This window comes from Carex rostrata, chromosome 2 (assembly GCF_964058835.1).
Source record: "Carex rostrata chromosome 2, lpCarRost1.2, whole genome shotgun sequence".
Taxonomy (NCBI): domain Eukaryota; kingdom Viridiplantae; phylum Streptophyta; class Magnoliopsida; order Poales; family Cyperaceae; genus Carex; species Carex rostrata.
In genome coordinates this window covers 7,709,331-7,722,369 of record NC_135919.1, presented here as the reverse complement: position 1 = coordinate 7,722,369, position 13,039 = coordinate 7,709,331, and the positions used below count along the sequence as shown (strand labels likewise).

Here is a 13,039-nt window from a genome sequence, read left to right as displayed (position 1 = left end):
TTAAAAATATGAATTGTATATATATCACTGAATAATTTAGGTAAGATAAGTTGACGAAAATTATGTTTTATTCAAATCAAATATAAGTTGACATAATTTAAAAATGTGAACTGTATATATATCACTGAATAAGTTATGTAAGATAATTAGTTGACGAAAATTATATATTACACTTCCATTACTAACAAACAAAATTGCTTTATTCAAATCATTTATTAGAAATGGGGCCGAAATTTTTAAAAATACCATATTTTCAAAAATGATAAACCAAAAGACCATAATGCTGTGAAATATCGAAAAATAGCATGGCCGCATCCCCAAAATGCGGCCACTTTTATAGTGGCCGCATCTAGGGGATGCGGCCACCCTTTTTTTTTTTTGCCTTCTCGTGCAGCAGTTTAACCTGTTAAAAAAAAAAAAGTGGCCGCATCCCCTAGATGCGGCCACTATAAAGGTGGCCGCATTTTGGGGATGCGGCCATATTATTTTTTGATATTTCACACTATCATGGTCTTTTGGTTTATCATTTTTGGTAATATGATATTTTTAAAAATCTCGGGAAATGGGGATGAGATTAGACAATTGCTAAAACCTGAACGGGTATGACCCGTTTTACCCGACCCGTACCCGTTACCCGAGGTACCCGTACCCGTGCCCGGGTATAGGCGGGTACACGGGTACGGGTTTGAGATGGACCGGACTCAAGGATTCGGAAAAAAAACCCGCCCAACCCGTACCCGTCTTACCCGTACCCGAAATCCGCCTACCCGCACCCGTTTACCCGACCAACTTTACCCGTTTACCTGTGTACCTTTACCCGTTTACCCGTTTTTTTTAAATTCAAAATTATTTTGCCGCCAAAAAAATAGTATTAAAAACAGAAAAAAAAAAAAAACTAAAAAACAGAAAAAACAATATTAAAAAACGAAAAAAACCAAAAATAAAATAAAATACCCGTACCCTACCCGCCCTACCCGACTACCCGTACCCGAGGTACCCGTACCCGTTACTCGAGATGGGCACGGGTTTGAAACGGGTAGGGTACACTCTTTTAAAAACCTACCCGACCTACCCGTACCCGTCTACCCGACTACCCGTCCTACCCGTACCTGCCCTACCCGACTACTCGACCCGGGTATACCCGAGGTACCCGTACCCTACCCGTTAGCAAACCACTAGATGAGATGCTGTTACTTTATTATTTTATTAAATTCTATATGCTTGAAGTTACTTTTCATCATTTTAAAATGTGACTGAATATGTTTACGTTACGAATATATTAAATATAAAATTTCTCAAATTCCGCATTTTTATTTATTTATAATTTTTAAACAGAATCGGCTGCATTTTCTCAATTCCGTATCACCTCAAAAGTGGACGGTCCATAAATTACTTCTCACAGCACAACACGTGATGAATTCATGAGAAACAAAATTGGGGAGAAAACGAAACTTTGTTGTCCTTAATTATTAGATATATACTCTAACTTACTTCGCCAACGGACCAGCCTTTATTAATCCGACACGAGTAAAGTAAAACGAGAAACACGAGTTAAGTCACATCAACTTTAAAAAAAAAATAGTATTTAAACAAAATAATTAATAAAGTAATGCTAAGGAACATAATTAAAAAATTGACTTGAGAACTCTAAATAAATTATTGTAGTATAATTTTATTTTATAAGGAGTTAAAAAAGTATAAATATCTATAAAAATTACAAAATATAAAGGACAAAACAGTTAATTTTTAATTCATAGGAGTGGCTTCTTTAAATAAGTGGTGCTGACCGTTGTAACGGTACAGGGGACCGTCACAACGGTAGGTCAATCGGAGTGGTTTGGAGTGTAACGGTGGTCACTATTGACAACGGTAGATGACTGTTACAACGGATCCAACCACGAAAATTCTCTGGAAGGATTAGCGTTCGGTGATGCTAAAACCTATTTTATGCGTCACGAGATTTGTAAATGATTTATTTATTCCGTTACAACGGTAGGCTTCACTTAGGTCAATCTCAAGTTTATTTTACCAATCTTATATATACGTTACCCTTAATCTTGAGTTAATGCTTTAGCTATCCAGTGTCTTGTGTCTTCATGACTATATCCATGATGTTATATTGCAATGTATTAATTCATCATTGATGTGTAATTACTAGTCTTTCACTTGTCATGAACATGTACAGATATTCAAGAGGAAAATTGTAAAATGCAATTATGTATGTTTTGCAAATTTAGTCAAATAGATAAGTTGAGATCTCCCAAAAGCAAACTATTTTATATATTTAATTTTTATCATTTCTTTGACCGCTTAACTTTATAGCAAATAAACTTTAAACTTTTAAAATTTTGCATGTGTATGTATCACTCATGAAGTACATGAATTTGAACAATTTGAATTCGATATTTAAAGTCGATTCAATATACTTTTAAGTTTGATGAGCACATCATTTCCTAACTTTGCTCTAATTATTCATTATGGTCATGTTTGGTTGTGGAGTAAAGTTAAACCGGATTAAATTTCTTACTCCAAGCTAAACCGGAGTAAGTTAATCATGTTTGGTGGAGTAAGCTAAACCACCTCTCTAGATGGTGTAAGTTACTCCGATTTAGCTCAAATCTTACTCCATCTTAAATCGCCTATGTTACTTCTCGTTTGACTCCTTAAATGTGGAGTAAGGGGTTTACTCCACCTCTTACTCCAAAACCAAACATGGCCTATATTTCTCCAATTTTCATAATTTCACTCAATTACAAATTTTGTACAGCTGGAATCAAAGCTATCCGAACGCTGGTGTCGCACAGACACATCCCATCATGTCTCCATCACAATAAATTAGTAAAGCTGAATGATATAATTGATGAGCCTCGTGAACAGTGAGACTATGCCATGTCTCCCTCACACTAAAAAAGACAGTTGACATGTTATCCCTGATATTTTTCCGTATATTTTTCAATTTGTGGGGTTAATTGCTACATGGCCCAATCTGGACAGATTGCCTCAGCCAAACCCAGCCAGACTATTATCACGTGAGGTCAGATGGATTTTGGCGGAATTTTTTTTCATATAAATTAATGGTATAGAGATAAACACAAATGCGGTTGTTGCAATAGAAAGATAAGTATAGATATACTGATTTTAATAATTAAAATAGTTTAAATATGTAGAAATTTTACCGATTTTAATTTATTGTTTTTATTTCTCTCATTTGTCCGCAGCAACAGAAATTAATATAGACTTGTTTGACATGGAGTTTAGATAGGTAATATTTTTATCTATCTAAATATTTGTTATATTTGACATGGAGGTTAAGAATGGTGGAATTTCTACCTATTTAAACTGTTTTGATTGTTATAATTGGTGAAATTTATACTAATTTTTCTATCAATATTGCAAATTATGTACTCTTTTTGTTTCTCTCTCTGCCTTTTCATTAATTTCTATGAAAATAAATTTTCGATTTTGACAGCAGCAGGACCTCGTTGTAAACGAGTAAAGTGCTCCTTGATGACTGCAAAGGGCTGGTCCTCTGCATTAACTCAAAAAATAATCTTTTGAGTTTATAAAATCAGGTTCATTTGATTTGTTTTAAGATCCGTGTGAACTAAATCCACACTAATATTAAATAACTCTGTAAATTATAATCAGTGATCGGATTAATTCCGTTTAAAATCAGACGGACGAGATGTGTTAACTCAAAAGATGCCCTTTTGAATTAATGTAGACGATGTAAACTGATTCTTGATTAATGTTTGGGTGTATCTGTGTTTGGGTGCTGCTATTTAAATTTTGGGTCGATAATGTAAATATAAATAAAGGCTTAAACTTTGATACTGCGTCTTAATAAGTTAGTTTTAGAGTTCAGTATCTGATTAAAGATGCCGAGTGTGCTGCTGAGAGCTATACAAACACTGGGTTTTAACTTGGATAGTTTTTTTATATTTTTTTTGTTTACTTTTTACTCTGCACATTATATGTTTGCTTTTATTTAGGGAAAATTTCCTCCATACCACTCCAAAATTTGGAAAATACCAAATTGCCACCTCAAAACTCAAAATTTCTTATTTGCCACTCTAAAATCATCAAATTTACCAAATTGTCACATTTATACATCTAATATACTTATTTGATTAAAATAATTCAGAAAAGTGTTGTATAAAAAATGTATTTTCATATTTTCCATTTTACCCTTCAAGAACACAGATAAAATTAGAAATGGAGGCCTCCACTGATGCACTTCATCCCTTTGCCTCCACTGACGTACTTCATCCCCTTCCCTTCATCCCTTCGCCTCTCTTAATTTCTCTCGTCGCTCTCCACTGACGCACCTCCGTCGCTCTCCACTGACGCACCTCTCGTCGCTCTCCTCCGTCGCTCTCCACTGTCTCCTCCCTTAAGGTAAATACCTCTTTCAATAATGTCTGTCTCCTTTCTCCTCTCTATTCGGCACTGATAATGTTGCTAGTAATTGGATCAAATTGATCCTTAATCACTCATAATTGATAGCATTAAACTACTGAATTTATAGCATTAAACCCCTGAATTTTCACTCAAAATTGACAAGACTTGAAACTGGGCATCCGATTTATCAAGAAACAAGAACTATGGAAGGTTAGAGTTGGTGCTTTTGAATCTCTGTAGGACTATACCTCACAATTTAACGTAAGCACCACCCAATTAATCTATTTGTATATATTAGCAAGGACCTCATGTTTAGAGCAATGAAATGAAATAAGTGAAAAAAATAATCATTATGAATAGGTGTCTGTTACTGCTTTATGGGTATACTTGTCAAAGTAAAATGAGTACACTACATTTTGTTTGTTTGTAAGTTAATTTGTCGTGAAAATCTTTCATTTGTTGCTTATATTTTCTATTGTATTGCCATTGATTTGCAGAGAGGCCGTCATCATAAGGTATGATTGCTTGCATAAGGGATAATTTCTTAACAGAATTGCTTTGGCTGACTATCTTGCAAAGAAGGGGCGACTTGGAGAATGGATCTACAAAGGGTTCTCGTACCCAATTTTTAAATGAAAAGCATAACTTAGTTGTTAGGGATTTACGTAGCTGTGTGTGTGTTTTTTTTTCTAAATACTGGTACGAGGAATGTATGTAGCTGTGTGTTTGAAAAACTGGTACGAGTGATGTATGTAGCCCGTTTCATTACAGACTTGTGTCTTTTATGGTTGTCAGTTGTTTTGATGAACTTCTTTTATTTCTCTTGTTATGATTTAGGTTGACTATTATTTGACTCTGTAATTGATTGCCATATAAATACTGGTATGCTACTTATTGTAGTTTATATTTCAAGGTTTTTAAGGTCTTTTTATTAAGATTTGTTGGTAATTTGTAAAGGGTGAAGATGGTGTTTCATGTGGTAATGAAACCTGTAATGTCATGCATAGTGACAACTCAATGATTCGGGAAAGGTTCGGCGAGGTCAAAAATTTGTGATTAGAGAATAATTCGGATATAATTTGAAAATAATTCATTTTTGTACAAAACAAATAATATATTAAAATACTGAAGTTGTAAAAAGCAAAAAAATGAGATTGTTTTATTCATTTTAATTTTTTTGTTAGTGTAAAAGTAGAAAATTTAACATAACCGTGTTTATTTAGTTCTACTCTATGAATTCTATTAATTTTATGACTTAGTTTAATTCCCATCAAATTCTATATGCATTGCTTTATTTCACTTTTTTTTTATTCACCGACACATTTATCAGTTTTGCAAATTTTTGTGATTTTCACCATCTTGAACCGGTACAGGGCTGTCAAGGTATTGGTGCATTGGTACAATTACTCTCACATCAAGATTTTTAAATTGCTCAAAACAGTTGAACTTAAAAGGGAAGCTGAAACAAATAGTAAAAGGAAAGCAAGATGTTCAACGAAACAAAGTGGAATGCCTTAATTTTATAATTGAAAAAAAAAAAGATGAAGCTTCAATCCTCCAGCTGCAAGTTGTCTCCCTCTTTCCGTACCAGCAATCGCATGTAGCAGTATGGTACACTCCATGTTCTTCATCTCCGTACCAGTAATGTACCAGTATTGTTGTTTGCCTCCTCTAGGTGCAGACTAGAATCCTCCCCCACTCGTTTCAAGGTTCACTAGTACCCGATTGGTACTGCTTGGTACTGGAAGGGGACTGGAAGGGGAGAAAGAGGCTTGGTTCGCTCTCTCTGAGCTTGGTTCGCTCTTTCACAAGCAACCTGGTCGGCGACGGAGAGCGATGGAGGTGCGTCACTGGAGAGCGACGAGAGAAATTAAGAGAGGCGAAGGGATGAAGTACATCAGTGGAGGCCTCCATTTCTAATTTTATCTGTGTTCTTGAAGGGTAAAATGGGAAATATGAAAATACGTTTTTTATACAACACTTTTCAGAATTATTTTAATCAAATAAGTATATTAGATGTATAAATGTGGCAATTTGGTAAATTTGATGATTTTAGGGTGGCAAATAAGAAAATTTGAGTTTTGGGTGGCAATTTGGTATTTTTCAAGTTTTGGAGTGGCATGGAGGAAATTTTCCCTTTTATTTAATAGAAGATTAATAAGAGCTAAAAGCAACTTTAGCTCCTAATATCTAATTTACCCCTATTTAATACTATCGTATATTGTTACGTTATGAAATTTTTACAATTAAATTCGAATGATTTAAAAGAAAGAATCGATAAATCATGTTAATAAAATGGAAGTTTAAACCTTAATTAAGGTTCCCCTAAATAAGTAAGTTAATTGTGAATTGAAACCGCGTCGAAATTTCGAGATTTCGGAATTTTATAGCCCCAGTGCGGATTAGGTTGACCGCAGTGCGGGTGGAAGCCATCCGCAGTGGCTCAGGCTTTTTTCTGGAATTTTGCCAAAAAAATTGACTAAGTAGTGAGTGCGGGTGAGGGATCCGCAATGCGGATGAGTTTAGCCGCACTCATGAATTTCTGTATTGCACTGAATTTTCCTGAAATCGGCTAAGTAGTGAGTGCGGATGAGGGTGAACCGCAGTGCGGATCAGGTTCATCCGCAGTAGGCTCGGACTTTTCCTGGATTCGGCTGACAACCGACTAAGTCTCGAGTGCGGATTAGGTAACCCGCAGTGCGGATTGGCTAATCCGCATTCAGGGTAATTTTAACCCTAAAACCCAAATTAAACCTTCTCTCTCTCTCTCTCTTCCACCATTCCTCATTTCTAAGTGAAATTCGTCCAAGAGAGAAGGAAAAGATCCCGTGAGTTTCCGTTTCGTTCAGACTCCCGATTGTTGTGAGAAATCGAGTTTGGAACCGAGAAAGCAGCCGAGGATCTCTCAGAACCCTTCTATTTGGTATTTCTTTCTCTCCTTTTTACTTTCGAAACCTCGAATTTTCTCGATTTCTCGGATTCTCGTTTTAAACCCGAGATTTGTGCTCGAATTGCTCGAGGACTAGTTCCTCTACACTTCTTACTAGTTTGTTTGTCATTCTTTTTCCCGATTTCTTCCGATTTATGAAATCTGATTTCTAGGGTTTCGTGCCAAAATTGAAAGTTGGCCTAATCGTGATTTGATTTGCTTAACCCGACCAATTAGACTTGTAATCGGTAGGGTTGCCTCCTGATCGTGAATTTTTAGAACATTTAACAGCCGATTTGAGGTTTTGACCAAATTAGGGTTAACCAAACGGTAAATTGAAATGAACCGAGAACCAAGGTAGTGAACCGGTGATTGATGGTCACCAAATGGAGAGTTGTATGGTCCCGAGGACCTAGAGGATTTTGGTAAGAAATAATGAACCGAACGAATTGATACCAAAAACATAGAAATTGAATAGGGAAGGTATAAGCCCTAGCACCACTCGATTAAACTCCTCGATCCTGAACCAATGTTAAACCTAGTATACGTATAATATAGGTGTAGGCTCGGTCGAGCAAGAACTTGCGAGACCATACGAGACGTCCGATCCTTAGCTTAAGCGGTACGCTCGTCATAATAAGGTGCGGGATTCTTGGACTTGTTTGATACTTTATTTTCAGGAATTAAACTGTTTATTCGTTTGTCATGTTGAATGCTTAATTGTTGCATATTTTGGAATTCATGCTGCATATTGATTCTTGCATAAATGAGAATGATTGAATTGTTTGGTTGAGGTTAATTGGCATGTTGGTATGGTTATTATTTGATTAGTTATATTAATTGTTCTTGATGTGAATGAATCTGCCAGGCCGACCTGTTTAGGTGGCTGGATAAGGTGACGGTGACCTATCCGTTGACCTGTGTTTATGAATTTGCCAGACCGACCTGTTTAGGTGGCTGGATTCAGGTGACGCTGCTGACTTATGCGTTGATCTGTTAGAATTTGCCAGGCCGACCTGTTAAGGTGGCTGGATTCAGGTGACGCTGCTGACTTATGCGTCGATCTGTAGAATTTGCCAGACCGACCTGTTTAGGTGGCTGGATTCAGGTGACGCTGCTGACTTATGCGTCGATCTGTAGAATTTGCGAGACTGACCTATATGTGTGGCTTGAGATATATTTGCTTGAGATTTAGCAAAGTTGACCTGTATAGGTAACTTTGAGTCCGTGTGTTTGCATATGTGTCAAGTTGACCTGTATTGGTGACTTGTAACCGGACCTTAGGAAATGGTTAAGCCAAACAGCAATTGCAGATGGGTGTCCGATAAAGGGTCCAGCTTGGTTGGCCATCTGTAGGCGCTTGTAACCCTACAGATGTGGGTTTGATAACGGTTCAGCTCGAGAGAACATCTGTAATTGCTACAAGCCCTAATGAACTGCGTTAGGAATCGAGTTAAGCCAAAGTACATGTTGTGTGTTGAAATCCATATTGAAATTCCGTAAACTGTGTTTCAGGTTGATTAACTGTTGTCGAGTAGTGGCATTCCGTTATTTATGTTTTCTTATTTATATAACTGTTGCATTGTTTATTGTTTGGGTTTCATTCCTTTGAATATAGAGTTTGATTGCAAGTCCAATAATCTAAACTGTGGCAAATTCGCACTGAGAATTTTATTCTCACCCCCACCCTCCCGGTTATTTTACAGGTACAGGTACGATTGATTCCGGAGAGGCACGCGAGTAGTGGGCCATAGTAGCTGACCATCTCAGGACCCTAGATATTTTGGTTGTATAGATATAGGGTAGGCCTCATGGTTGGTATCCGGATGCGATACTTTCGTTGTATTATTACTATCCAGACTGTGTACTCTGATTTTATATTAGAAACTTGTTTTGAATTGCGTGTTGTTTGGTTTAAATTGTGATTAGCCTTGTAAGCATACACGGCGTTGTATGCTTACGGCGGGGGACTGTTACTACCCGTGGCCGCGGGGTGTGACAGCTCTCTTTGGTGGTATCAGAGCTCAAGGTTTAAACCCTAACCAGACTGATAGGATACGTGAGTGGGGTACGTTATACTTGGGGTCGTCACGGCTAACGACTTGTTCATTTCTATGAGATAGGTATATGCAAATCTAATGACTATTTTCTTCTTATTTAAGAGCTATGGAAGGACGCCGAGGTAGGGGACGACCTAGAACTAGGAACCCACTGAACGAACCAATCGTTCATGCGAGCGAGGCCGGATCTGCAGGGCCGGAGGTCCAGAGAGTTGATCTTGGACCTGTAGGTGCGCAGAACCGGGACCGAGATCTAGACGATAGATTGATTGCGGCTTACGAGAGAGGCCGCCAAGCAGAGAGACATGAGGTGGCACCGGAGGCTCCCCGAGGAGGTCCGGAAGATTTTAGGAGGTTGTACGACTCCTTCATGCGCCTTAATCCACCTCGGTTTAATGGCACTGGCGAGTATGCCGCTGCGGAAGAATGGCTCGCGAGCATGAGTGCCAAGCTAGTTCTGTGTAGAGCGCCAGAACAGGATATGGTGGAGCTGGCCGAGCAGCAGTTAGAGGAGGGTGCGAGGTTCTGGTGGGATGGAGCCCGACGTAGTTATGTCGGGGAGGAGGCCAAGATTCCATGGGAATGGTTTGAACAACAATTCACTCGACGATTTCTGAGTAACATACAGCGAGAGGCGCTGCGGAGGAAATTCCTGGATTTGAAGCAGGATGGGCGAACGGTGGCAGATTATAACAACGAGTTCCTCGCCCTATCCAGGTATGCAATTGATGTGCAAACTGATGTGGTGAGATACCATAGGCAGTACCTGGATGGACTTGACGGGGGGATCTCTATGATTGTGGATACCCCGATGGCTACTGAGCTGCAGGCCATGATGGATCATGCTGAGCAAGTGGAGTTGCACGGCAAGAGGAGAAGGCTGCAAATGACGGAGAGGAGTGTGAAGCAGAGGGAGGACCAGAACAGGCAATTGAGGTCGAGGGGAAGACCATCGACAGCTAGACCACCCTTGAGACAGTTTGTGGCACCTAGACCCCCTCCGAGGCAGATGGCAGCACCGGTACTCCGGCCGGGTTTTGTTTCAGTGTGGTGCCGTTCATGCGACCAGGAACACTCGGAGATCGAGTGCAGACGCCACAACCAAGCCTGTTACACCTGCGGCAGTATGGAGCATTGGGCAAGAGAGTGCCCGAATGCAGCACTAGGGTTCCAGAGGAACAGCGGTGGCAGAGGGCCCATGGGACGTGGAACTGGTAGACCACCATTCCGTGGTCGAGGTGCTTCCCAAACCAGCGGAGGCAGGATTGGAGGTCGAGTGGCTGCCCATAGACTCGGTATAGCAGAGGTTGCATATGACGCAACGAGGACTCTGGAGGAAGGAGAAGGCTCGCAACCGTCTGATTCTCGAGCTGATGTGATGACAGGTATACTTTCTATCTCGGATGAGAGTGCCTATTGTTTGATAGATACTGGGTGTAGCCATTCCATTGTATCGAAGGCTTGGGTAGAAAGGTATAACTGGCCAACCGAAACCAATAACCAAGTCCTGAGTGTCCAAACCCCTTTCGGTTCGACTGACCGAAAAATAACCATATGCCGAAACCGAAAAGTCAGAGTTGATGGAAGGGATCTCGAGATAGACCTGTTGGTTATGGAGATCACGGGTTACGACGTTCTATTGGGGATGGATTGGCTAACAAGACATGCCGCAACGATCGACTGTCCGCACCGCAGGATTTGTTTTGTGACCGCAAAAGGTGGTATGTCGTGCATGCTGAACTGTAGGAAGGTTGGAGGGTTGATATCGTGCATCTCGGCTGTGGAAGTTAGGCACCTGATCGATTCAGGGTGCACTGCATATCTGGCAGCAATAGTATACACTGATACGAAAGTTCCTGAGATGAATACGATTCCAGTGGTGTCGGAGTTCGTGGATGTGTTTCCGGAAGAAATAGTCGGATTACCACCGGAACGAGAAGTGGAGTTCGGCATAGAAGTGGTACCGGGTACGACACCAATTTCAAAGAGTCCGTATCGTATGGCTCCTGCAGAATTGAAAGAACTCAAGGCCCAATTAGAAGAGATGCTGGAAAGCGGGTTTATTAGACCGAGCACATCTCCATGGGGTGCTCCGGTGTTGTTTGTGAAGAAGAAAGATGGTACCTTGCGGTTATGCATAGATTACCGTGAATTGAACAAGGTAACCGTCAAGAATAGATACCCGTTGCCCCGAATCGATGACTTGTTTGATCAGCTACAAGGATCTTCGATCTACTCCAAGATAGACTTGAGGACGGGGTACCACCAGCTTAGAATACGTCCGACTGACGTGGAAAAGACAGCCTTCCGAACGCGCTATGGGCATTACGAATATATGGTGATGCCGTTCGGGCTAACGAACGCTCCGGCTGCATTTATGGACATGATGCAGCGAGTGTTTCACGACCTATTGGATTCAACTGTGGTGGTGTTCATCGATGACATCCTGATATATTCAAGGTCACGTGAGGAGCATGAGGTACATCTGCGGATAGTGTTGCAGAGATTGAGAGATCATCAACTATTCGCAAAGTTTTCGAAGTGTGAGTTTTGGCTTGAGAAAGTGGCCTTCCTTGGGCACGTGATATCAGGTGAAGGGTTGGCCGTGGATTCAGAAAAGATTCGGGCGGTGACCGATTGGAAGAGGCCAGAAACAGTTACGGAGATTCGCAGTTTTCTGGGGCTAGCCGGATATTATAGAAGGTTCGTGCTCGGATTCTCACAGTTAGCTGCTCCCCTCACGAAGCTTTTGCATAAAGGTGTGAAGTTCGAATGGGGTGCCACTCAAGATCAAAGCTTTGAGGAGTTGAAGAATCGGTTAGTAACTGCCCCGGTTCTTGCCATGTCCATCACCGACGAGGAGTATACCGTCTACACCGATGCATCCGGATCTGGTTTGGGATGTGTACTGATGCAGAAGGACCATGTTATAGCATACGCTTCTCGGCAGTTGCGATCGCACGAACAGAATTATCCGACTCATGATCTGGAGCTAGCTGCAGTGATCTTCGCTTTAAAGATTTGGCGGCATTACTTATATGGAGTGAAGTGCCGTATCTTCACGGATCACCAAAGCTTGAAGTATATCTTCACTCAAAGGGAGTTGAATTTGAGGCAGAGGAGATGGTTGGAGCTGATGAAGGACTACGATCTGGATATCCAGTATCATGCCGGAAAGGCAAACGTGGTAGCAGATGCGCTAAGCAGGAAGAGTCAGATCAATCTGGCATCGATTATCACCAGCGAGACACACCTTCTCGAAGAAATGAGAAGAATGAATCTGCACGTGGGCGCATCCCGTGAGCTTGCATTGGAAACCTCATCTCGATTGATTGGAGCGAGCAATAGGGCAGGTACAGCTACAGTTGCCTCGATTATCTTGGCTGCGGTCGAGGTTCGACCAGAGTTACATGAGCAGATTCGAGCAGCACAACAAGAGGACCCAAAATGCCAGAAATTCCGACAACATTTCGAGTCAAATGCAGACTCACCATTTCAACTCCACGAGGATGGTATTCTGCGGTTCCATGACCGCATATGCGTTCCGAATGACTCAGAACTGAAGAATCTGATTCTGTCAGAAGCACATGACTCGGGGTATACCATCCACCCTGGTGAAGTCAAGATGTATCAAGATTTAAAGCGATAT

The 13,039-nt window shown here is 40.5% G+C and overlaps 1 long non-coding RNA gene across 1 annotated transcript; it reads left to right on the top strand.

Annotated features, from left to right (window-relative positions):
* Window positions 1-4,259: 4,259 nt before the first annotated feature.
* LOC144550686 (uncharacterized) lies at window positions 4,260-5,315 on the top strand. Its single transcript, XR_013510536.1, has 2 exons — window positions 4,260-4,398; window positions 4,899-5,315. It is a non-coding gene; the product is annotated as an uncharacterized LOC144550686 (long non-coding RNA).
* The last annotated feature ends 7,724 nt before the right edge of the window (window positions 5,316-13,039 follow it).